Here is a 25,260-nt window from a genome sequence, read left to right on the forward strand (position 1 = left end):
ATGACACACACTTATTCTGCCAGAGACCTGGAGAATTTAGCGGGGTTTGGATCGGTCCTCAAGTTGACTTCTTCAGTCTGTGGGCTCAGTTTCTCTGCTAATGATGCCGGAGAAGAGCTTTTCCCCATGCATCTTTTGCAATGTTTAAACAAGGTGGAACTTTTTTACACTTTAAAAATATTCCCTCCATTCATTTAACAGTTATGACGTGCCTGCCCCCAAACTGGGCACCCTCCACATTTCTGATCAGAACCTCAGGGTGTGTGCAACCATTCAAAGGAAGGGCAAGTTTTCTCTAGAAGCTTAGTGAGCATTGCCCCGAGGCTGTAAAAGTCATTTGCTCTTTATAAAATGCTGAGGTGGGGACAGAAGTCAATAGCTACAGATCATGGAAATTTTTTCTGCCTGTTTGGGGAAATTTTTTACATGCTCAGGTGTTACCAAGGGCCATCAATTGGAACTGTCTCCCTACGTTTATTCCATATCAACCTTACTCCTGACCCCACCACCCCTCATCCCACCAACTCAGCTTCTACCCCTCTGATTCTGTGTCAGAACTGAGGGAGAGAAGATGAACCCTATCCTGATTTATTTAACAAATATTTATCATCCCAATGAAGGGCTGGGCACTGTTTAGGGATAGAGCAGTGATTAAGGGTTGAACCAGGCTAGACACGAACATTCGTGATGATTATTAATATGGTCATCATTGGTGCATGGTAAATAAGTAGGCTTGAATCCAGCCTAAGTGGAAGGTGGAGAAGGAAAGACAAGGTAGGAATGGGGGCCAGTGTAACCAGGAATAGCTCCCTGGGTGGAGAAATAGGAGAGTAGGGTTTTGTCTCCTGGTCTATCTATTAGGAGAAATTTGAAACCAGAAGAGCTGAGGCCCACTCCAGGCTCTCCCACTTACTAGCCAGAGTTGCTACTAGTCACACAGGTTACTTAACCTCTCTGAACTCATTTCTTCCTATGCCAAATGCTGATGATCACCCAAAGTCTGGTCAACATAGATTGGAGACCAAATGAATTTGTCACAGAGCAGGTCATAATTAGGACAGATGTGACAATGAAGAAAGTCCACTACCTGAGCAGAGCCTGATCAGAAACAACACTGAACCCCAGCTTTCCCTTCTAAAAATTGATTCTTGAGTGAGTTCCTTTTTGGAAAGTTCCGTGATTCTCACCCACAGAGAAGGAAAAAGCCATCTCAGGTGAAACTTCGCTCTCTCTCTCTCCTCTCTCTCTCTCTCTCTCCTCTCTCTCTCTGTCCTCTCTCTGTCCTCTCTCTCTCTCTGTCCTCTCTCTCTCTCTCTCTCTCTCTCTCTCTCTCTCTCTCTCTCTCTCTCTCTCTCTCTCTCTCTCTCTCTCTCTCTCTCTCTCTCTCTCTCTCTCTCTAATATAATAAGTAGGCATGTTTCCTATCAGCTTTCTAGAATAGTGCCCTGGAGCTAAGAAAGCAGTCTGGGGACTTGAAGACCAAAGAAAAGCTTGGAGTCCCCAGGAGGAAGGGTCAGGGAGGGAGAGAGGGCTCAGTCTCTTGTTTGCCCAAGGCTGGGTTCCTTCCTGGCCAGTATTTGCACCACCATAAGCAGTGGAAAGGTTACTGTTTAACCCTGAAAGAGCTGAAGCTCAGTGCCTAGCCTGTTTGCAGGGAGGGACTTGCCAATCTTCTAGGCTTCAGGAGCACAGGCAGGAAAAGACTTCTCTGAAAATCTTTTATGAGGATTTGCCTCCAGGACTGTGGCAAAGAGGCCATTTCAGTGGGAGTAAAATTGTCCTTGGCCAAACTGGAGCCACCTCCCCGCAGAAGATAAGCATGGCGTCCCCATTTGTCAGAATTGGATGTGGATTTCTATCCATACCCCCCTGCTTCACATAGATGGTTCTGAATTCCAGACCTGCCCAACCAAAACCTTTCTGGCCCCCACTTCACCCACGAAGGAAAAAAATGGGAACACCACTGAACTCAAAGCATTAGCAGACCCACAGGAGATCATGCATGTGGGGAACTTAACAGGCAATAATAATAATTTTTGAAAGAGTTCACTAAGTGTCTCAAGCCAATGCATAGTATTTGTAAGGATCTTTTCTCAGGAGAGGCATTGCTTCTTGCCCTAACAATCTAGAAGCATCCAGAATTATTCCCCACTCACAGAGAGGCCTTCAAGACTTAAGGTTTTCAGCTGCCTCATCCCTTTCTCCAACCCTCTCTCCAGCATTGCTTTCTGACAGCACCCCCTTTTCCAGGGGAAAGCAGGCTGTGTGGTGAGGGGCCCTTTTTATAAGGCCAATTAAATGGTTACTACTCATAAAAGAGTTTATGTGGCTTAACTCTCAGTGAGTCAGAGTTCATGAGCTCCCCTAGGCTTGTGAACACAGGATGTTGGGGGCTGGGACCCATAGGGACCCACAGGACTTCACCGGGAGATAGCACTAGGATGGGCTAAGAGAGCCAAATTCTTTGGTCAAGTCCCCCTGAGGCTCAGTTCAGGTATAAATTTGGAGGAAAGGGGACATTTGCCTTCCAACAGTCTCCCAGGATGGTTGAGGAGAGTAAATGAGATAATGGATCATAAATGTACCCTGAGAACTGTAAAACAACCCTCTTCTGACCAATACACCTACACTCCCTTACACTAATAAAGACTTTCCATGGTATATGTGATTGCTTTATGGGATATAAAAAAGCAACCCTTTTAATTAAAAAGAAGAAGGATTATCTAATGCTCTGTTTTCAGCTCCCTATTTTACCCTCAGTGTAACTTTCCTGAAGAAAAAAAAATTGTCAACTATATGAAGTCGATTTTGGAATCTGACAGGTAATGTTGAGATGGAGGGCAAAGGGCTTATTTCCTCACAGCCTGAGGGCTGCTTTGAAGAATAAATAATATAGTAGGTTTTAAAAGTATCTACCAGCATCTTGGCACACATACCCTCAATAAAAGAAGTCACTTTTCTTTCCTTGCTCTAAGTAGTAATTCTCAAGCTGTTGCTAGCACCTTTTTGTTCCTTCCAGGCCCTATTCTTCAAAATCTGAGTAAGGAATGAACATTTCATGCATCAGCTACACTGGGGGAAGGATTCTCTTCTCTCTGTCCTCCGCTCCTCAGCTCAGAGCAAACTCTGAGGGCTGGGGACATGCCAAGTAATTAAAAGCAGTTTCTCACCTGGTTTGGTGCTCAAGCCTATAATCCTAACTACTTGGAAGTTGGAATTGGGGATGAGGTATTATGGTTCAAGGCCAGCCTACGTATAAAAGTTTGAAAGACTACCTCATTCAATGGCTGGGCTCCATGGTATGTGCCTATAATCCTAGCTAGGTGGAAAGCATAATGGCTGGGCTCACTGGCCTGCCTGTCACCACCACTGACACAGGGAATACAAATAGGAGGATCATAGCCCAGACCTTCCAGGGCATAAAGTGAGACCATCTAGTAACAATAACCAATGAAAAAAAAGGGGAGGGGGGACTAGAGCAGTAGCTCAAGTGGAATAGTGCCTACTTAGCAAGTAGGCACTATTTCTATCAATAAAAATATTTCTTTAAAAAAAAGAGCAGGCCAGGCCCCAGTGACTCACATCTATATACCTCTATACCTAGCTACTCAGGAAGCTGAGAGCTGAGGATCATAGTTCCAACCAGCCTGGCAGGAAAGTCCTACTGACTCATCTCCTACTAACCACCAAAAACAACAACAACAACAACAACAACAACAAAACAGAAATAGAGCTGTGACTTAAATGGTAGAGTGCCAGCCTTGAGCAAAAAAGTTAAGAGACAGAACCCAGGCCTTGAGTTCAAACTCCAGGAGTGGCACAAAAGAAGAGGGGGGAGTGGAGCTGTGGCTCAAAGTGGTAGAGGGCTAGCCTTGAGCTATAGAGCTCAAGGACAGCACCCAGGCCCTGCAATAATAGGAAGAAGAGCAAGAACTAGAATAGCAGTTTCTCAATGTCCCCACCACTGATTTGGGACTGACAATTTTTTAATTTTTAAAAGTTAACACATGATATTTACACATATTTATGAAATACAGTAGGAGAATTTGTATGTATACACAATGTGTGATGATCAAGCCAGAATAACTACTATTTCTATCTAAAATATTTATCATTTCTACAGATTGGGAAATTTTGCACTCTTTTCTCTTAGTTATATTGAAATATTGGCATAAATTGTGCTTACCCTGCTATACTTTAAAACATCACAACTAATTTCACCTATCTAACTATATATTGATACCTTTTATTTCCCATTTCCCTACCTTTCTCAGCTATAGTGACTACTATTCTACTCTCTTCTTTGAGATCAATGCTTTTACTTTCCACTAATGAGTAAGAACATGAAGATTTGTCTTGCTATGCCTGGCTTATCACTTACCATGCATCATTTCCACAAAAATTAGGATTTTATTATTTTATGGCTGAATAATATTCCATCATATATATATATATATATATATATAGTAGCATTTATATATATATGTCACATTTCTTTATCAACACTTTGATTCTACATCTGTGAATCATGTTCCAATAAACATTAGTATACAGGTGGGACTGGAAAAAATTATTTGGGGTGATGGGCTGTGTTATGAATTGTAAACTATCTAGCAGGATCAATCACCTTTTTCCCACTTGATGACAGGGGTTCTCCTTCCACCCCAAATTCTCCTAGAGCAAACTCACACCTGGCTGATTGCAGTGGTTAGTAGCAAAGCCTATGGATGCACACCTGGCTGATTGCAGTGGTTAGTAGCAAAGCCTGTGGACGCAGACAGCCCAAGCTTTGCTCTTACTGGTGTGGCAACCTTGGGCTGTCCCTTGGCCTTTCTAAGCTGCTATTTCCTCTCTGGGGAAACAGACCGCATGAGTTCCTACCACACAAGCTTGCTGAGGATTAAACACAATGGGCTCCTGCAAGCTGGCCACACAGTGGCTCACATACACTGAAAATGATTACCTAATCAGTGGAGAGTGAGGCCAATGTGCTGCAGATCAGGGCTGTCTCCATCTATCCTTGGTAGCATGTATTCAGGAAATACAGGATACGTGATTAGTTAGACTGTTATAAAAACCAAAAAATGCATGCATTCAAGAAAACCTAACTTTATTTCAAACCCAAAGAGTGAAAGTAAATGTACATTATACCAAGATTTTGGGGGCTGGGAAGGTGGTTCAGTGGTAGAGCGCTTGCCTTGTATGCCTGAGGCCCTGGGTTCGATTCCTCAGCACCACATGAGCAAAAAAAGAAAAAAGCCACAAGTGGCGCTGTGGCTCAAGTGGTAGAGCGCTAGCCTTGAGCTGAAGAGCTGAGGGACAGTGCCCAGGCCCAGAGTTCAGGCCCCACGACCGAACCCCCTCCCCCAAAAAACCAAGATTTTAAACTATATTTTATCTCCCCACCCCCTTATTGGAGAGAACCAATCAGAGCAAACAGAGGGAAGAGGAGTTAGTCGACTATGCCCCCAACCCACACTCACTCATAATTTCATATCCTTGAGAGGAAGTTTGCTAGAATGACTGTTCAGGGGACAGAAATGTGCATCATTTAAAGAGCAAGATGTAGGCATGCTATCCAAGAGAATAAAGCACAGTACAGAACCTCAAATCACTTCTGGTCAGGACCTATTCTACTATATATAGACAGTGAGTCCCCTGCAAATGATAAACCATTTAGCTCCCCTAGAGACAATAGGCTATGTGAGACTGGCCTGTCTGGAACTTGTTTTTGCAGGAAGGAAGAGCTGTTAAGTAACCACAGAGTGAGTCTGGTGAGTGCCATAGTCCCCCTGTCACTCACTTCAATGTGTAGTTTTAGATCAACATTAAGCCTACCTCCCATGCCCTAAGCAGCTAAGAGCTTTGGCCACTTCTGCATCAGCCACCAAGTGAGCTCCAATGCCCACTCTTCTTCCAGACCTTCATCTAAGACTTGTTTCCTTCCCTATGGGTGACCAGCCCCGTCTCCGGTACACATAGGTTGGACTAGAGCAAAGGAAATGGGCTGGAAAATTTGGCCTGACTTAAATCTAAAAGAACCCATTGCACCTGCTGGTTGGCAGCAGCTTGGCACATAGAGAAGTGCCACCAAATCTGAGTCTTAAGACATGTCTGATGCAGAAAGAGATTCTGACTTAGCTTTGGGTTCCTGTCTCCAGAGCCTTCCTTTATCTGTGCCAGTACTAGAGCTTGAACCCAAGACCTGGGCACTGTCCTTCAGCTTTTTCACTCCAGGCTGGTACTTTACTATATGAGCCTCAGCTCTACTTCTTTGGATCTCAATCCCCAGATCTCAGCCTCCTGAGTAGCTAGGATTACTCACATGAGCTACTGGTGTCTGATGTCAGAGCTATTCTTCCTATTTTTAATTAGATTTTATTATTTTTAAGTGGTACAAAGGAGTTGCCATTCAACAAAAATTAGTTTATAAGTACAATGCATCTTGATCCATGTCAACCTTTTCAATATTCTCTCCCAACGCTTTCAATCTACCCTCCCTCCATTTTCTTAGTTTCATGGGACATGTGTTGAATGTTATGACTGCATTCCTCCTCCTCTTCTATCCCCCTCTCTTGGGTCTCCTCCCCACAGCTTTCAAGTGCCAGTTTCTTGGTATACATTTGGTTGAACTATGAGTTAATGTTTCTAAGAAATTACACTGCCAGTACTATATTTTGGTTAATACAGTTGTGCATTTGCATACAACCCCATATGTGTTTACTTGTACATTTATGAGTTAGTTCTAGCTCCCATCTATGAGAAAGAACCTATGTTCTTTGTCTCTTGGGCTGACTCCAGAGCTGTTCTTAAAAGTAGAAAGGATTGTAACATAGTTGGTGAGTGTTGGTTTTGTAGTACTGTGGCTAAGCTGGTGGCTGAGTTGACTGTAGAAATTTCTACCCTTCTACAGTCTTGGTGTCCCCACAGGGGTGAGAAATAATGGATTGATGTGAGGATGACACAAAGATGTCTGGTGAGAACACAACATATTACCTCGTACATGACAAGTGACAAGTTGATGTTAGTGACAGGTCAGTGTCAGGTTTTAGGCAGGATGGGTAAGCTGGCTTTGGTATACTATTGAGGTGGGGCACTCTGCACACAGCAGGGAACGTGTAATGGTCAGGGAGCTCTGAGCTTTGAAGTCAATGAGTACTGTGAAAATTCTGGCTTTACCAATCTACTAATGAAGCAAGTCTAGACAAGTCATTGATCTTCTCTGGAACTCTATCTCCTCACTTGCAAAATAAGTATAATATGAGAACATTTTTGTATTAGAATGTAATGATGGCTGTTAATTGCTTGGAAAAGCTTCTGACATATGATAAGTCCTTGATAAATGCAAGCTAGTTTTTCTAATACAAACTATAATATTTTTTGAACCTCCAAGGATGAAATTAAAGGTCAAGTTCATTCAAGTCTAACCTCTATTAACTGAACTGAGCCAAGGTCACCAGTTGCCACTGCCTACAGCTAGCTCCAGATCCTCATGCCCCATCCTGGGTGCCTCAGTTAAAAATTCACTATCATGGCTGAGCTATGAACTAAGGTCCCAGCCCGTTTTACAGGAGCCATGCTCTTCCCCTTATGAATGTAGTGCTTGCCCAAGGGTCTGTGAGACACCTCTCCTTCTTCCTTTGACCAGACACACAGCCCAAGACTCCCACAACTGAAGGCCGTACATCCAAATGCACTGGAGATAACAGGTTTCACATTCCTAGGCTCCCTGGCTGCCAGGCCAAGAGAGCACAGCAAGTCTATGGGATCCTGGAAGAGTGGTCCAGGGTTCCCCACAGAGTCCACTTGCACAGGAAATGCTATGAAGCATAGGATCTAGGATTTGGTGAATACATACAGAAGAGTGAGAGTAAAGAGGTGCCCCCTGAACTCCAGCAGAAGCGTGCTGGCAAGGTGCAGCTCAAGCCCCAGGGGCTTTGTCCAGTCTCTAGACTCCTAACAAGACAAGCAATTGCTCAACTGATTTCTCCTAAAAAAGGAGGTCTTCTCCTCCTCCTCCTCCTCCTCCTCCTCCTCCTCCTCCTCCTCCTCCTCCTCCTCCTCCTCCTCCTCCTCCTCCTCCTCCTCCTCCTCCTCCTCTTCCTCCTCCTCCTCCTCCTCCTCCTCCTCCTCCTCCTCCTCCTCCTCCTCCTTCACCTCCTCCTCCTCCTCCTCTTCCTCTTTTTCCTTCTCCTCCTCCTCTTCCTCCTTTCCTCCTCTTCTCCCTCCCATTTCTCCTTCTCCTCCTTCCCATTTCTCCTTCTCCTCCTCTTTGTCTGGAATGAACACATTTCCACCTAGGGCCTGCTCAGCTGGAAGCATATCTTTCTTTTGTTTAGCTGTAAAACTAATGATCATGCTTCAGGAAGGAAGGCCTATTGATCACATCAAATGCCCCAGCTCTGTGCTATGAATTTTCAAGTGCATTATTTCAGTGAATATAATGACAAATGGCCTGTCTAAGGCTCACAGAAGCTAGAAAACTTGGCCAAGGTCACATAGCCTAGCAAGAATTGGAGCTAGGAAATGAACTATACAGCTTGTGGGTGGGGATGGAAGGGAAAACCTGGGAGAGAACAAGGTGGGGTGACATTGTCTAAAAAGAAATGTACTCTTTACCTGACTTATATAACATCACCTTTATAATAACAATTAAAGTTTGTTTTTAAAGAATTGGAGCTATAAAAGAATTCAAACTCAGAACATCTAGCAACAAACCCTGAGAACGTCTAGCAACAAACCCTGAGAACTCAGCTACACTCTGTACCAAGAAGAGGGCATTTTTGCGGAAAAGAAAACCCCTTCAATATCAATTTCTCCTTATTCCAACTGTCATGCCTGGTCACAGAATCTCAACATGTCATTAGCTGCTTTATCAAGCTTGTATGCAAACACACACAATCCAATACCTATAGAAGGTGAATGCTTGCTATGACTCAAGTTATTTTCACTTTAAACTTGGGAACACACTGGCCCATCATTATTTGTGCATTTCCCAAATTAGATCCTTGGCTAAAGAATATAGTTTGCTCTTGTCACAAGATTGATGGCTCACTGGAAGCTTCGACAAGACTGCCATCTGCATTCCCTGTCCCCAGCCCTGGGGGACTGAGAGTCAAGGTCATGATGTGTTTGGTCTGCCACATCATCCCCAAACTGTCACAGAACTAGCTGCCAGGGGACATTTTCACCCCTCAAGCCAGAAGAGCAAGTAGATCTTCTAAATGATTATTTTGTGATGACATCCAGACCCATTTCAGTCTTTAAGCAAAGTTTCTAGCAGGTGAATCCACAGTATTTGCCCTAAGGATGTTGCAATAACTCACTGATTTCCTGTTTCAAGATGAGTGTCAAGTCAAAGGACTACTCCCCTTCCAGGAAAGAAAAAAAAATCCATGTATGTGTGAAATGTAGTTGAATAGAATACAGGTAATAATTTGTGTTTTTATAAATGAATCAAGATGTGAATCAAGCATGGGGAATGTATTTGATCCTCTTAGGATTACATCATAGGTAATTCCATACCTTCCTAATGTGTTTGAAACAGGCATTTCATGTTCCCAGGGGCCACATTTGAAGTCTTATTTCTAGGGTTTCAAGTATTTTCATGGCCCATAATGCTCTATCAGGAGAACAAGTCTGGTCCCATGATAGGTATACTTTATTGACTGTAAGTCATTAAGAAATAGACATTTTATGCTGATCTTTATCAGCCTTGGTGCCAGACTGAGACAAGATGGCACATACTGACAGTGGAAGGCACCAAAGTTGATGGAAAGACGAGATTGCCTGAAGTAACCTGCATGGCCTTTGTCACTCTCATGCCGATCCAATCAAGTCCAGGATAAGCTTTGAATCTTTAAAGGTCACAGTTTCTTCAAACTGTAGTCGAAGTGGTGGCTCTTTCTGTCCACCAAAACTGCACATCCACTTGGGCATGTGTTTGCATGTATTCTGTGGGCTTCAATATAATCCAGTGAACCCAAAGATCTATAGAGATTGTGGATCATTAGAAAATCTCACTGGCACTTATGTTTATATTATAATTTAAAGAAAATTTTGTGTTGGAGACAGGGTTCGGGTACATTAATTTATTCTCTCCTAGGAAAGAAGGCCTGAGAAAATACACTCTTGGCTCTCTTGACTGGCTTAGATGTCTTCTTGTTCTCCTATACTGAAAACAGGAAGGACTCCACTGGGCTGAAATAGGAATAGTTCTGGATAGATCCTTTTCCTTTTCCAAGAATTTGCCACTTTTCATACCTTTCTCTATTCTAAAACCAAATAACCATAAGACAGACTAAAGAAGGCACAGAGGCTGAGAGCTGTGACTCACACTTGTAACTTCAGCTATTGAAAAGGCAGAGATGGGGAAGATGACTAGTCCAGCAAAGAGTTGGAGAGATCTCATCTCAACCAATAGCTAGCTGCTCATAGTGGTACACATCTGTCATCCTAGCCACATAGGTAATGTAAACAGGAAAATTTGGGCCAGGTTGGGTAAAAATGAGAGAGCCTATTTCCCAAACAACTAAAGAAAAAAGTACTGAAGGCATGTCTCAACTAGTAAAGCACCAACCTAGCATGTGTGAGGCTCTAGCTTCAACCGCCAGTACTACCACTACTACCACCACCACCACCCAATGAGCCAATGAGCTCCCTTCCCATAGCTTAGCAGACTCCTTTTCCTTTCCCCTTAGTATGCTCCTTTCTTAGGCAACTCTAGGCTCATGTAGTAAAGGTAGTGAATAATCAGCCAGTAAATAATCCGCCTCCAAACCCCTCTACCTTGGGATGGCACTTCTCTGGGGCAGCCACCAACATATAGGGCAACAAGAGCCCCTTGGAGTGTCTTTCAGATCTAGGAGCTGCAGGGCCACTTATCTACTATGGGCAGTAGTCATAAATCCTAATCCACCATGATGAAGCCCCTGGTCCTCACATTCACACCAGGGTCTCCACCTCCTAGCCCCTTCTAGCCCCTCCTAGACCTCCTAGGTTGTATAGGTCACCTCAGACAATAGCCGGTGCTTCTTCTCACTTCTCCCTTGTGAGAAGGGGTCTTGCCGGCCCCTTTCCCAGCAATAAACCTTTCTTTGTTCTCTGTACCTGGATGTCTGCGTGGTTTTCTGGCAAAGTCTAAAAGACTCTAACAATATATATCCCTTATTTCTCATTACAAACACGGGGTTTTATAAGCTTCATTAAGTCCCAGATGTGAGCACCACCATGTTTAGTAGGCCTTCTTGGATTTTGAGACCATGCACTTGTTTCTCATGGTTTTGTCTATGGACCACTAGGCGGAGTAGTCACCAGAAGTACTCACTAAAAAAAGTAGTCACTAGGAGAAGTAACTTTGCACTGGCCTGGGGATCACCCCACATTTTGCCTCAGAATCATCACTAGGCACCTCCTTTTGATTCTTGGTCCCTCCACAGTTGAGGATTGCTGGTTTATTTACCTGTCTCCTTCAATTTCCCACCATAAGATAACTAACACCAAGAAAAAAAAACTATCCATGAACACAAGAAAACCATGGTAGAGTAGGACAGGAAAGATTCACTTAGGAAAGGTCAAGCTCCAATCTGCCTGTGGAGAACGCATTCTTGTCAGTCGGGAGTAAAACAGTTCCAGATTCTCAGTATCCCCAAGTTGTCACGTTCTACAACATTCAGTTGCTCACAAGTGTGTGTTTCTGAAAGCTGAGCAATCTGCTCGGCTTACTACTCCTGCAGAGGGTCTCCATAAAGGTTATTCAATCAAGAGAACCCTTGACTCCAACCTTAACCTTTCAGAAGCTTATTTAACCACCTGCTGTTAGCTGTGCCTGGCCAATATAATTAATGTCTCAGCCTTCTGTAGACAGAAACGATCTCTGAGAATCACTTTTCCAAATATTGATTCATCCTCACGAATTTTCATATATAATAAATATTACGTATTATATAATTGGTTTTATGTACATATATAATGTTTATTAGATGCTCGGCACCATGCTAGGTGCTGGAGATGCAGTTCTGTACAAAACACAGACACCGCCCTGCCCTGTTGGATTCTTAGCGAGGACATACTACAAAAACAATAGCAGCTCTTTCCAAAGCTCTGCTGAGCTCATTCTCCACCTCCTTGGCAATGAAATGGAGCAAGAGGAGAGCCAGGCAATCATCCTGGCATTTAGGGGTAGCCAGCTGTGAAAAGAATTTCCATTAGATTCAACAGTAGAACCCAGCCATGTATTTGTGGGTCACACTTTAATCCTAGCTACTCCAAAGGCTGAGATCTGAGGACTGCAGTTCAAAGTGAGCCTGGGAAGAAAAGTCCATGAGACTCTTCTCTCCAATTAACTAGTAAGAAGCCAGAAGGGGAGTTGTGGCTCAAGTGGTAGAGCTGACCAGCCTTGAGCAAAAAAGCCAAGCCAGAGTGAGAGGCTCTGAGTTCAAGCCTCAGTACCAGCACACACACACACACACACACACACACACATACACACACAGAATCCATCCTTTTCTCTGCAGCAAACCCCTACCCTTGTTTTCACAGAAAACCCCCTCCAGGACATGGACTTGGCAGACAGGATAATGCCTCTGAATTCATAGAGCATTCTCAGCCAAAACCAATCTCTACTCAGAGCAGAATAAAGTAGTTGGTTGTCTGGATGGCTGAAAGTCTAGTCCCAAGACAATGGTGTGTTTATGTGTTAGAGGGTTAGGAGCAGGTTGTTAACATAAAACCCACCGTAAACAGATCTGTTAATTCAGTTGCTGGCAGGGGCTTCTGTTATCTTCTGAATACCTCCCAGAGGGGATAAACCCTTCCTTTTCATTTGAGTTGGCAGCAGAGTTATTTTCTTGCACCTGTTGCTCTGCTCCGATAACAACGCAGTTAAGCATTGATTTGTTGGAAAATAAACAGAAAAAAAAGAAAGAAAGAAAGGCATGTGCCCAAGCAGCCTGAGCTGGTTTGACTGAGCATTCATGCCAATTTGTTTTTCCTATAAAAACCAAAGAAAAACCTGCGTTTTCAGTTCGGATGTTATCCTCCCACACCCTCTGAATAGAAGAAGGTATGGAATCGGCCAGGGAGAGCTGGTCGGCCAAAAAGCCAGAAGACCTTGTACTTTTCCATTAGCTGGTTCCACAAGGGCACTGAGGGGTAGCCAAAGTCTGGACAGCGATATGGCCAGCCTCCAGCCTGCCTGGGTTCAGATCAGGAATCAGATTAAGAAGATGGGGCCAAATGGGAGGTGGTCGAAACCCAAACTACAGGCTTCCAAAGAGTAGACTTCAGAAATCCAGCTTTTCTTAGAGTAGGTGTGGTCTCTGGGTTACCTCCTAAAGCAGAGGCTCAATACCCCCAGAATCTCAGACTAGCCTCTCCCACGGATATCCTCACATCCAGCCCTGGGCAAAGAGCCATACTTGAAGAAAACCTCCTCTAGTCTTTGGACCATGATATTCCCACTTTGGAAATGAAGCCCACCAAGCCTACCTCAAAAGTGAGCTGCAGAGAGTCACTCGGGTTCCATTCTGCCAAGGGAGCTGAGGTGTTGCGTGCTGAGGTGTTGTGTTTTATGTGGAGAGGGCCCGAGCGGCTGGACGTGTGCATCCTACCCTAATCCAATCATCATGGCGCTCCCATTTCTCGTTGAGTGTGTTAATGTCACATGATGAGCGACAACCAAAAAGGGCCCTAGACTGCTAAACAAATCACCCAGGTGGAGATCATGAACAACACTGATTAGTCAGTGGCATCATTCCGAGGAAGCTTTTTAATATCTTTTGGGGCTGAAGAAAAGTCTATGGAGACAGCAGGCAGTGTTTCCCTCCCAAAGCCTCGGGCGTGCCCCTAGTCTTTCAGCCATGGGTCGCATTACCACCAGGCCACTGATTTAATGGTGGGGCAGGACAGTGGGGAAGGGCTGGGGAACTTGGCTTCACCAAGTGCGCGTTAAGAACAGGGTGATCTGACAGGGGAGGGACATGGCTGGCTGAGCACTCCCAAGCATTCTTGTCATGAGCAGGGCAGGGAGTGGAGTGCCTCGAACCAAATCAGGCAGCAGAAAAAGAAAAGATTTAACAACACCCTTAGTTGACTGAAAAATAAATAAAATCAGCTGCGCAGGAATGCAAGAAGGGTGGAGGAAGGAAAGGGGTGGGGACTGGAGCCAGGGAGCAGTTGAGATGGACAAGGACAATGGTTTGACCATTTTGAGAGTCAAGTTTCCAACCAGGAAAACACCAAGATACTCAAGCCCAGGAGAGATGAACAGCCATCAATTTGGTATTTCACTGACTGAATAATTACAAACGAGAAAAACGATGACGGCAAGAATAGTTCATATTTACATGTTTACTGTGTGTATGAATTGAGCTAGGCTTCACACAAATTATGTCATTAAGTCTCACAAGAACTCCAAGCCTCAGAAATAATATCCTCTACTCCCCCCCCCCCCCCGACACCACCACCCTGCCATTTTACAGATGAAAAGGCACAGAAAAATTACACAACTTACCCAAAGACAGGGACCTAGTAGCTAAAGTTGGGTAGATTATTAATGCATGTGTTATAGAAAAAAGCATGCAATTCTCAGTAATTCAAAAATGGATTCTTGTGTTTCTAAAGAGGAGAGAGATGTGAGGATTCTTTAAAAACGGCTCCCTTAACTTTTCTTTTTAAGATGAGTAGGAGGCATATTGAACCCCTTTGTGTCCTAATCTGAAAGCTCTTCACTATACTAAGTCATGACCTGATCAAATTCAAAACCTGGACTCAGGGAAGCTGGGAATATGGCTGGGTGGTAAAAGCTGTGCTTACCATGCATGAGCCCCTGATTCCATGCCCAATGCCCAAACAAAGCAACACAAAAGAAAACAAAACCCAACAACAACAACAGAAGAAAAAAAAAAACCTTCAGTCTGGCTTCCTGAAAGTCCTGGACTGACTCAGCGTTTAAAGTGGCTACCTGAAGCAGGCTCACACTTATTAACTCTGATAAAAGAGAGTAATAACAACAAGAAACATGGCTGGAAAATTAAGGGGAAATTATGGCTTCTTTGGAGGAATACCTGGTATCTGAGCCATCACGCAAATCCTGAGGGCAGGCCTGTTTGTGTTGGGAATACCATGGTGACATGCAAGAGCCCACAGAGTGTCATTCAGGGGTGATCCTGAAGTTCACTGCTCAAAGAAATCCAGCATCCCTCCCACACACATACACACTGTCAGCACTGTCTACCACCTTGTTGCAGATCTTGCAACAGGACTGTACAAACTTAGTCCTAAAATATGGACAAATGAGATTTATTTCATTCTCATCCTTGCAGCCTGAAAACTGAATAAGATCTGGATTTCCTCACATATCAGAGAATATCTGCCTTAAAAAAAAGAGTTTTCTTTGTTCAGATAATCATGAAATGAAAACAGAAAGAAATCGGGACTCTTCCTTCCTTCCTTTTTTTCTTTTAAAGTATCTTCCTAAGAATATACACCCTCCTAGGCCAGGTCTTATTTTTCTCTTCCCAAACAGATTTTGTTCTGCTTCTCCTAACTCTTGGGTCTCTGTGTCAAGCTCTCTGGAAAATAAAACAAGAAAACCCATCTGAAAGGCAAGCAACTCCTCACCAGCATAGTTTCTAAGGAATTAAAATTCCTGATGGTTTGAGCAGTCCCTCCATTATTTCAGAGGAAACCTTGAGAACTAAACACTTCACAAGCTCCGAAACGATATCCTCCACTCTTGGCAGACCTCAGCCTTCTCCTCATGGCTGATTAGAGAAGCAGGGTGAGAGTATGCAAGGGATCTCTTCCGTCTGCCACAGCTTCCCAGCCTCTCAACACAACGGAATTGTCTGCACACACAAACCTTCTCACCACATCTAAGGGCAGAACAAGTTTTGTAATGCACGGCTCATGTAAAAAGAAAATGCAGAGCCCCTTGTTTCAAACTTATTAAAACATGGCACAAATAAGAGTCTTTCTAAGCTCTGGCCCTATGTAACTGCACAGGTTGCAAACCCAGAACATTGGTTGGTCTCTTCCAGGGGTGTTGGATCTCAACTGCCTTTACCCCAACCAAAGCTGTATCACACCCCAGTGGGAACAGGGAGGTCTTTCCTGTCTTCAAATGCCCTATTGTCTACCTCATCAGGTGATTCGGAAGATAAACTAAATATGACGTAGATTATGTCTATAACCAGCTTGCCTATAGCAGGCACCCAACAAAGGTTAGCTTTTATTCACATTAATGTTACTACTATTATCATCTTCATAATGCCAAGATCCCGACACAACTCCAAGAATGCCGAGAGGCAGAGAAAATATATTGTTTTCTTTTGGCAGAGACTGTCTATCCACGAATGGTGCTCAGACATCATTTCATTCATGACGTGCAGGAAAATGTTGTAAATTAGAACTTCTTAATCTTTTTATTTGTACCATATGCTATTCTGCAACCTGTTGAGGCCTGCAGGCCCCTTCTTGCGATCTTAATTGCCGAAATACTTTGTAAGACATATGTGCGGCATCATAATAATATACGTGCTTCTTCATTAACACATCAAATAAGAATATCTAGTACAAGTCTAATAACTTCTGTGATGTCAGATAATGACATTCTGAGAAATACTAAGCAAAGACAAAAATGTTTGTGACTTCTCTTCACAATAGTCACAGTTGTGGCTAATCATAATATAGATTCACGTTAAAAAGATTCATATTGAGAGAATATATATTCATAGCAAGAAAAGATGCTCAAATTTAATTAGAGGTTTTTGTAAATGTTGTAAATGGTAATATATATAGATAAATATCCAAGTTTCTACACACTTTGAGTCCTCCCCATAGACACCAAGAAATATTTGGACACTAGATAGGCTATTTTACTATCAGTGAGGATTGGCCTGTTCAACTCAGCCCCTAGAAACTACTTCCACATGGCCTGAACATTTGAACAAGTCAGCAAGAGGCAGATCCTATAATGTCCAGGCAAAATTAGTAAATAGTAAATGCCCAAGGTCAGTTCTTCAGCAGCTGTAGTCAGTAGACATCTGGAGACCCTGTCAAGAATTTTAGAAGTGAGCACCAATGTACAAAGGCATTGTCAGTCCTGTGAACTGCCGGAGGGAGCCTTTATTTTCTGGAGGTTCCTATGGACCAGACATCAGACACAGGGATAAGAGTGTACTTCCTAAACCCTCCAGGGCCTTCCCACAGCCTCCATGGATCATGGTTTACAGACAGCTCAAAAAGAGGCTTAAACAGGGGTATAGAAATGAAGGGACAAAGCGTGATCAAAGGCAGCAATGGTTTTCACTAGACACTATGTTGAAAATGAACTATACAACTTGTGGATAAAGATGGGAGGTAAAACTGGGAGAGAACAAGGGAAGGGGTGACATTGCCCAAGAAGAAATGTACTCTTTACCTGCCTTAGGTAACTGCAACCCCTCCACACATCGCCTTTATAATAACAATTTTTTAAATAGTTCAGTGTGGAGGTTCTCCATTAACTTGGATTGTCCCATTTCCCTGCTGCTCACTATTCCTACTCAGTACATTTCTTTCTTAAAGTTACAGTACAGAACCAGAGTAGATCATTATTTTAAAAAAAATTGCTTTCAGAAATTAGTACTTATCCACTCCAGCCAAAGGGAGAGTCACCAAAAACAATTAAACTGAATACTTCTCCTTGACTTCTGCAAATTACTAATAACTCACACACATTTTTCTGGGTGTTTTCTTATTCTTTGCTTACCTTAAACCTTACAACATCCTTGTGCTGTATGTGTCATTAACCCCATTTTCCAGATGAAGAACTTAGATGATACCACTTATATAATTCACCCAAAGTCACTTGACTACCCCAGTGGCAGTGTCCAATTTGAACCCAGGTAGTCTGACTCTAAATCCAATGCTCTTTATACCACATTCCAGCTGCTCACAGGCCATAAAGACTCCTTTGCTGCCAGCCTCTTCAGATACACAGCAGTGAACCTCTGCTTTCCAACAGTGTTCCTCTACCTCTGACCAGTGGAGATGCAGGAGCTGTGATTCAGTGCTCTCTGGTTTTCTAAGTGGACAAAGTCTAAGGATATACCAAATTTAGGGTCGAATCCACAGGCTCCTACAAAGACAAAACAAGTCTGGTGCCAGAAGCCAATGACTCATGCCTGTAATCCTAACTACTCAGCAGGCTGAGATCTGAGGATCACAGTTCAAAGCCAGCCTGGCAGGAAAGTCCATGAGGCTCATATCTCCACTTAACCACTAGATACCTGGAAATGGAGCTGTGGCTCAAAGTGGCAGAGTGCTACCCATGGACAAAACGGCTCAGGGACAGGGCCTGAGCCCTGAGTTGAACCTCACTACAGATAAAAAAAACAAAAAAACAAAACAAAACAAAAAACCAGTCTTGTCACTATATAAACAGAACCATGTCACTATATAAACAGAAAATAGTTCTTCAGACTACCTTCACTTTGTCCTCTAAAATACTCCATCAACTCTACTAAGGAAATTTTCTAAAGAAGATCCTTTTCCTATTCCAAGAAAAGCTTATCAGAGCTTTGGAGGATAATTTGCACCAGGCGAGGAGGAAGGCTAATGGAGGGACTGAAATTTCTCCAATCTCTAACTTGTAAGATGCTGGCCCTCAATATTGTTGTTTGTGTATCTATGACATGGAGTGCGGAGGAAGTAGTAGGTATAATATTTCAGGTTCACCACAATTACAACACATATCAAAGAAAGTCTGCAGACAAGGTCATGAAAAAGTAGAAAAAAATTGTTCTGCTGATAGCAGTGTTAATAAGGTGCCTCATTAGTTCAATTATCAGACTATTATCAGTTTGGCACTTTGGCTCCTTTTTAAGCTTAGGCTTTGTTTCATGAGAAAGCATGCTTTAAATGCAGCCACACTGTTTATATTTGAAATAAATAGTCATGTACCCTGAGCAATAATTACAATGCTTTCAAGAAAATACCCAAGACATGCTCTGGGGTCCCAAGAGTTGAGAAAGATTGGAGGAGAACGTGAATCCCATAGGCCAGAGTAAAGGGGCCCAGTCCCGTCAAACAAACTGAGGGCAGAATGTGGTTAGGTGCTAGTGAAATCATTTTCAAAGGAGTATTTTACAGGGTGTCTCTTTTAAAACAAAGTCAATTAGTACCCTAGGAACATCTTTAAGTGGGACACCCTGCTTGACCCTGTTACAAGCTCTAGTTACTCCAGATACATGGCTGAGGCCCTCAGGGAACATTCCACGACTTCCCACTGAGACTTTGCAAAGAGAAGGAGCCCCGATCCCTTCCCCTCTGCCCAGTTTTCTTGGACAGTCAGTGTAGCAAACTCACAAGGGCCCATATGGACGGATTGGATGCCAAGGTGCCAAATGCCACCTTTCCAGAGGTGTTTTGTGGACAACACTGTTAGAGTATCTGCTCCTGTACATTGGCTACTTCCTATGCCCACAGCTTCATCCACTTCCACACTCACGCTGGCTTTGAGCACGGGACAAAAGCTGATAAAGATGGGGTATGGATGGAAGTAGACTCTTGTACACCCACAAAACTCTAGGCGTTGGGTCTAAGTACCTCCTCGTAGAATAATCCCTTAGCTAAAGTTCTGAGGGATCCAAGGAAGGAAATTTAGTGTGTACCCAACTCTTCTTTCCTATCTCATCCGTATAGGGCATCTGCCACCCACTTCCCAAGTAGTCTTACTGCCCCCTACCTTCAGACATAGCTGCCCCCTTTCCTTTCTACCCTCCCCCACCCCACCACTTTGATCAAAACAGCCATAGTACCTGAGGGTTGAAATGGATTTTAAAGGTTTGTCTAGAGAAGGAAACTAAAGTTCAGAGAGTATGGTGCTCTGAGACATAGCTTTGCCAGTTCTTCTGACTACCATCCTAAGCACTGTACCACACAGTGTGCCCATCACTCCAAAGGTAGAATCTGGCCTTCTTCAGAAAAGATTCTTAAGAAAATATCTTTGCTCTCCAGGATTATTTTGTCAAATAACTCTGAAAGATCCATGGGACTTTTTCCTCTAGTATATCACTGCTTCCTGATCTCATTGTCGTGTGGCTAGAAAACAGATCTCTCCTGAAATAATCTGTTTGGGGGTGTATTTGCCACTCAGCACTGCTGATTTCCCGTACAAGCCTAGCAATCTGGCCCTTTCAAATTGTCCAAGTTAAAGACACAAAACAATTTTTAATAGGAGTACAATTGCTCATGAGAATAAATGAGGGCATTTTCTAAAACTCACATATGAAAATGTCTGAAAAAGTAAAAATCTATTCTTTGCTTTCAGTTATTCAGAGACATAATAAAGTATGGTTGTCTCCGGCCTCTGTGCTCAAATAACAACCCCACCACACATTCGGCTTACTCAAGCTGACAGCCACTATGCTCTGCCTTTGTTAAGGCAGGGAAAATGTGTGCAGTCTCTAAACAGCACATAATGTCTCAACAAGAACCTCACCTTCAACAGAAAAGACACCACTTTGACATTACCAAAGAGTAAATCTAACAAGAGAAATGGGCTGAAATCGCTGTAAAATCAGAACCAAAGTTCTGATTCACTAAATGCATGGCATTGTCCCTGGAGGGTATTAGCAAATTCTGCTATGATATTCTTAGTGCCCACATGTCATCCTGTCTCCCAGAGGTCTTTGAAGGCCACCTCTATTTGAAAGCACACCTGGAAGAAGGAGAACCCTTATAATGTCTGAACCTCTGACTGTGTGACACTGTAGTATGAAACGTTGGTTCTTACACAAGACTTCCAGAAAAGCAATGAAGTTCAATAAACATGACCTGGTATTCAGGACCCAAATTCAAGGAGGAGTGACAGGAGATAAGAAAGGAAATTAATTTCTACTTCCTTAGAAAGATACTTTGACCCAAAGAACGCACACGCTGACCTGAGACTTAATATAAGTTCCTTCTAGTTTTCAGCTAGCTTGCTGAATATAATTGAGTCCACATCGTAACTTCTCGGTTTCCATTTTGTCTCAGACCATTGAGAAGCCAAAAAGGCCCCTGGTAGATCTGGTCTGTGAATGGGAGTACTTCCAAAAACTTCTAAGCTGGGAATCATGGGTATGGTTTGTTGAAGGGCTACAATGGTTCAAGGCTCTTCCACAAGAAATTGCAATCAATGAATATATTAAGAATTTTTTTAAAATTCTAGAATGTGGTAACTGATAAAATGATAAAAATGATAATGTATTAATACTATTAATCAATTGAATTCACATAAAAATAATCTAAAAGTTTGAGTGGATCTAACAAATTGGTCATTTTTAGCACAACAGAATAAATGTAAGTAAACTTGAGAACTTTTGTACCGATCAGACCTACACCAGCATCTTGCTCTGCCCCTAGCTAGCTTTAAAAGATCCTGAAAACCATCCTGAATGATGAGATGAGAAGACTTTAATCTTAGCCATTCTCCCAGTCTTGCTCTTGCTTCCATCAAACAATTTGAAAACACAGTCCAAATGACTCTCACATGGAACCACTTGGCTCCGTATTATGAGAAGATGGGCTTGATGAGTTATTTCAAAGTCCTAGAATTTTAAGTGACAAAAAGAGGACAATGGATCCTTCTACAAACTTCAAAGGTAGCGATTACATTCTTCAAATCCCTTTAAGAGCCTTCTCTAATAGCATTTCCTAACCATGAAATTCTTCTTAACGTCTTTATTAATGCTGTTGGAAATCTCTTCTTCTCTTGACCTCAGGGGAAGTAGCACACAGTTCTGTGTGACTCTCAACTTCCCTTTTCCACATTGAAAGACACCATTGGAACTCATCCTCACACCTATGTCCACAGGACCAGGGCCTGAGACACAGCTTTGGTCAGAAAGTGCTCAGAATCTACTCATTCACTTTTTCTCTGTCACTGGGGATCAGTGACAACAACCACCAAAGATATTTGTAAACAGGCTCACAAAATCTTACATTTCATCTAAAAACAAAAACAAAAACAAATAACCCCTGCCTACTACTTGGAGTACCCTACGTTAGCAAATATGTTGGAAATGTGATTTTGCTGTTGCAGTGCTATGATCAACCAACATAAAGATTACTTCTCCTCTATTCCCAGTTCTGTCTATGCAGTAACCAATATTGCTTGGCAGCATACAAACAAAATCAAAAGAGTCCCTATAGCGAAGGCATTTGCTGCTAGTGAGTCACATCTGCTTGTCTAGCCACAGAGCCCATTACAGAGAAACAAAGGGTTAGTTTGTCCCCCAAAATATGGTAAAATACTTTCCCTACATTGCTTTTGATTTTCTAGACAGGGTCGTTTTAAGGGTTCAGTTCCTCCCAATGTTCCTGCTGCCTACTTTGGCTCAGTTGGTCCCTCTTTCCAGTGTGGGGAAAAATTATTTTGCCTATTTCTAGCCAGTTCCTAGGAGTTGGAACACACAGATTAACTTGTCTTTCTCTATAGTTTATGTCAGAAAATTATTAGCAAAAGATACCTGTAGAAAAGAAGAGGTTGTACTCAAAGCTCCAACAGCTCCTTAGCCAACCTACCCAGTACTGAGCAATGGCCGAGCTACCTGTCTGTTTTTTGTTTCACAAGAATCCAACCCAGGGGACATGGCTTTGCCATGAGGGCTTTTATATTCACCGTGTTTAGATGTCCAGACAATGCAGGAATTCACAGATAACATCCAAAACAGCCCAGCTGCCCCTCAAAATGCGATTCTAACAATACCCAGTGAGGTGAGCCCAGGTAAAGCAAGCTTCACTTCCTGCCAGCTGCCTCCGGGAGTGTGTTTTATTTCATCTGTCTCATTCAAGACAGGCTTCTCTTTCCACTCCGGTATTTGAATTCCAGGTTCAAAAGAAGGTTTAAAAATCAGGACTTACCTCATTTACCTAAAGATTCTGGGTGGGAAATCCAATAGCTCTGGCTAATGGAGAGGAGGCAGTAGGTAGCACGCCAGCTCCTACAGGATTGGGGAGCTACAGTGCTATCACGTCTGAGCCCTCATCAGAGTGAAGATAAATGCATATGACAATAATTTAAAATCATTTTGTACGATGTTAAGCAATAAGCCACCAACCGGGAATTCCCTAAGTCACTTCCCCCTCTTCTGATTGGCTGCCCAGCCCTTTAAAAAAATAAAATAAAGGATTACAAACATTGGCTCATTTGCATTTGGCCAACTCACACATTAGTGTTCAAACAAAACAGGTCTAACCAGGTTATGCCTGTGTGTCTCGAGAACAGAGACAACCTGTTAATGGATGAGGAATTGATTTGGTGGTGACTGTTCTTTTCGGCTTAGTGGCAGTTTCAGGTGAAAAAAATCACCTCACTCCCCACAGAAACCATCAGGAACAGAGAAGGTAAAAATGCAAAACGAGTAGAAGTCCAAATCTGTCAGAGGTGATGGCAGAGGGTATGGAGGCCTCCTGAACATCTATCGCATTTTCCAGCCTGCATTTAGAGCTTTGCTTGGGCTGTTCTGGTACCAGGTTTGAAAGGAGCTCCCAGTTCTCTCTCCAGGCATCATTTTGGTTACCTATTCTGACAATGATCTTGGGTAATTTCAGTGGATTTTGTAAAGGCAAATCCCCCAGCCCTGGAAAAGAACCTTGAGAGAAGATGTGGAAAGGAAGAAAAGGAGAGGGGGAGAGATGAAGAGAGGGAAGAGACAGAGAGACAGAGAGACAGAGAGGGAGGGAGGGGGAGAGAGAGAGAGAGAGAGAGAGAGAGAGAGAGAGAGAATCTGAAATGGAGAAGGGAGGAGGGGCACAACAAGATGTTAAAGTCCAACAATCAACTCCCAACAATGCAAGGGCTGATTGGCTGGAGTTATCTAGGTTCTTTACATCCTCCCAACACTGACATAAATCTTTTTATTTTGTCTTACTACTTGTTGACACTCTCTGTAGGAGCTAGAGGAAAGAGAGAGCCAAGATGCTACAACTGGAAAGAAAAACAATATAGTTTGGGCAAGCAAGTGAAACACTGGGTAGGATTTCTACAGGTTTCAAACACCCAAACTCCCTCATATCCCCTGGGACAAGGGTATACCAGGAGTTCATTTTCTGCTCCTGCTTCATGGGCCACCAAATGTTCCTCTACCTGACGAGGTGAGCCATTTCCCTGGCAAGGAAAAATGCCATCCCCCAATCTCTCTTTCTCTCTCTCTCTTTCTCTCTTTCTTCTTTCTCTACCCCCTCTCTCTCACTCTTACTCTCTCTCGCTCTCTCCTTGCTGGGCACCAATCTGGCAAGAGCTGAGCAGGTTTCTTGAACTCACAAGGCCTGCCCTTTGTGGGAGAGGAAAAGGAAATCACATTTTGGGAAAGAGATTCAAAGTCTGTTGAAGAAACTCCTTGGCCTAAGAGCAAAGGCTGGCTGTTAACAGAACCAAACAGAGTAGGTGGCCCCTACCTGGCTAAGGGGAGGGGATAAAGGAATTACAGAAGCATCATTCTTTCTTGCTCAGTTTCTTATTTTAGGCAGCATGTATGCAGAGAAGTCTAAAAGTGTAGGGGGCTTTGGAGAGGGGACTCTTGGAATTCCAACAGATCTTAAAGGAGATCTTGAAGATTTGAGTAGTGAACAGGCAGTTCCATAAAGGCCCTCTGTCTCTCTAGCCGCCATCACACATTGCTACCCTCTCCTCAGATGCCACTTCCTGTATTAGCCGAGGGAGGGCCTTGTTAACAAGCAAAGGTGTATGTATGCCTTGAGCCTGATAAAAACAGTAAATGTCATTATTGCCTATTATCACATTAGCCCCAATTAGCTTATCAGCTCCAGATCTGAGATCATGGCCCTGGGGAAACAGCCTGCTGGTGTTTTGCTTGAAAGATGAATCAGGTGCAGCCCAAGGAGCTTAGGCTCCACCCATGACTGGGTACATGCAGGGGTAGGGGTGGGGAATCACTGCTGGTAGGACTGCAAATAGGCAAACTTGGCCTTCTTGGCACTTTTGCCTGAAATTAACCTGCCACAGCAGAGTACAGTTCCAGGTAAATGATGTGTGGTCCTGAGGTAGTGAACTTCAAATGCAATGCCTAGTATGATGCAGCTCCTTGGCCCTGGCTAAGGGCCCAACTACCTTTAATTATAAGACCTTTAATTTGTAGGTGAAGAATCCTGGTTCTCTCTCCATTCTTCTTTCCACTCACTCCTGTCAGCCAGATGGCAGGACAGCTTCATGAAGGCACTCCTAAGAGGAGTCATTTTGGGGCACTGGTCCGGGTGGAAAGGAACAGAAGA

The 25,260-nt window shown here is 43.3% G+C and overlaps 1 protein-coding gene across 2 annotated transcripts in view; it reads right to left on the minus strand.

The window, feature by feature from the left end:
• Positions 1-23,050, minus strand: part of Ehf (ETS homologous factor) — a 46,560-nt gene extending 23,510 nt beyond the window's left edge. The window contains exon 1 of one of the 2 annotated variants that reach the window (XM_070032608.1): positions 22,891-23,050. The gene's annotated coding sequence lies outside the window, so the exon portion shown is untranslated. Of the gene's footprint in view, positions 1-22,648; positions 22,721-22,890 lie in introns of those variants that run through there. The other variant, XM_070032609.1, reaches the window with a different exon arrangement.
• Positions 23,051-25,260: the final 2,210 nt, after the last annotated feature.

This window comes from Dipodomys merriami, unplaced genomic scaffold (genome assembly GCF_024711535.1).
Source record: "Dipodomys merriami isolate MVZ:Mamm:240054 unplaced genomic scaffold, mDipMer1.0.p SCAF_21, whole genome shotgun sequence".
In the NCBI taxonomy this organism is placed as follows: domain Eukaryota; kingdom Metazoa; phylum Chordata; class Mammalia; order Rodentia; family Heteromyidae; genus Dipodomys; species Dipodomys merriami.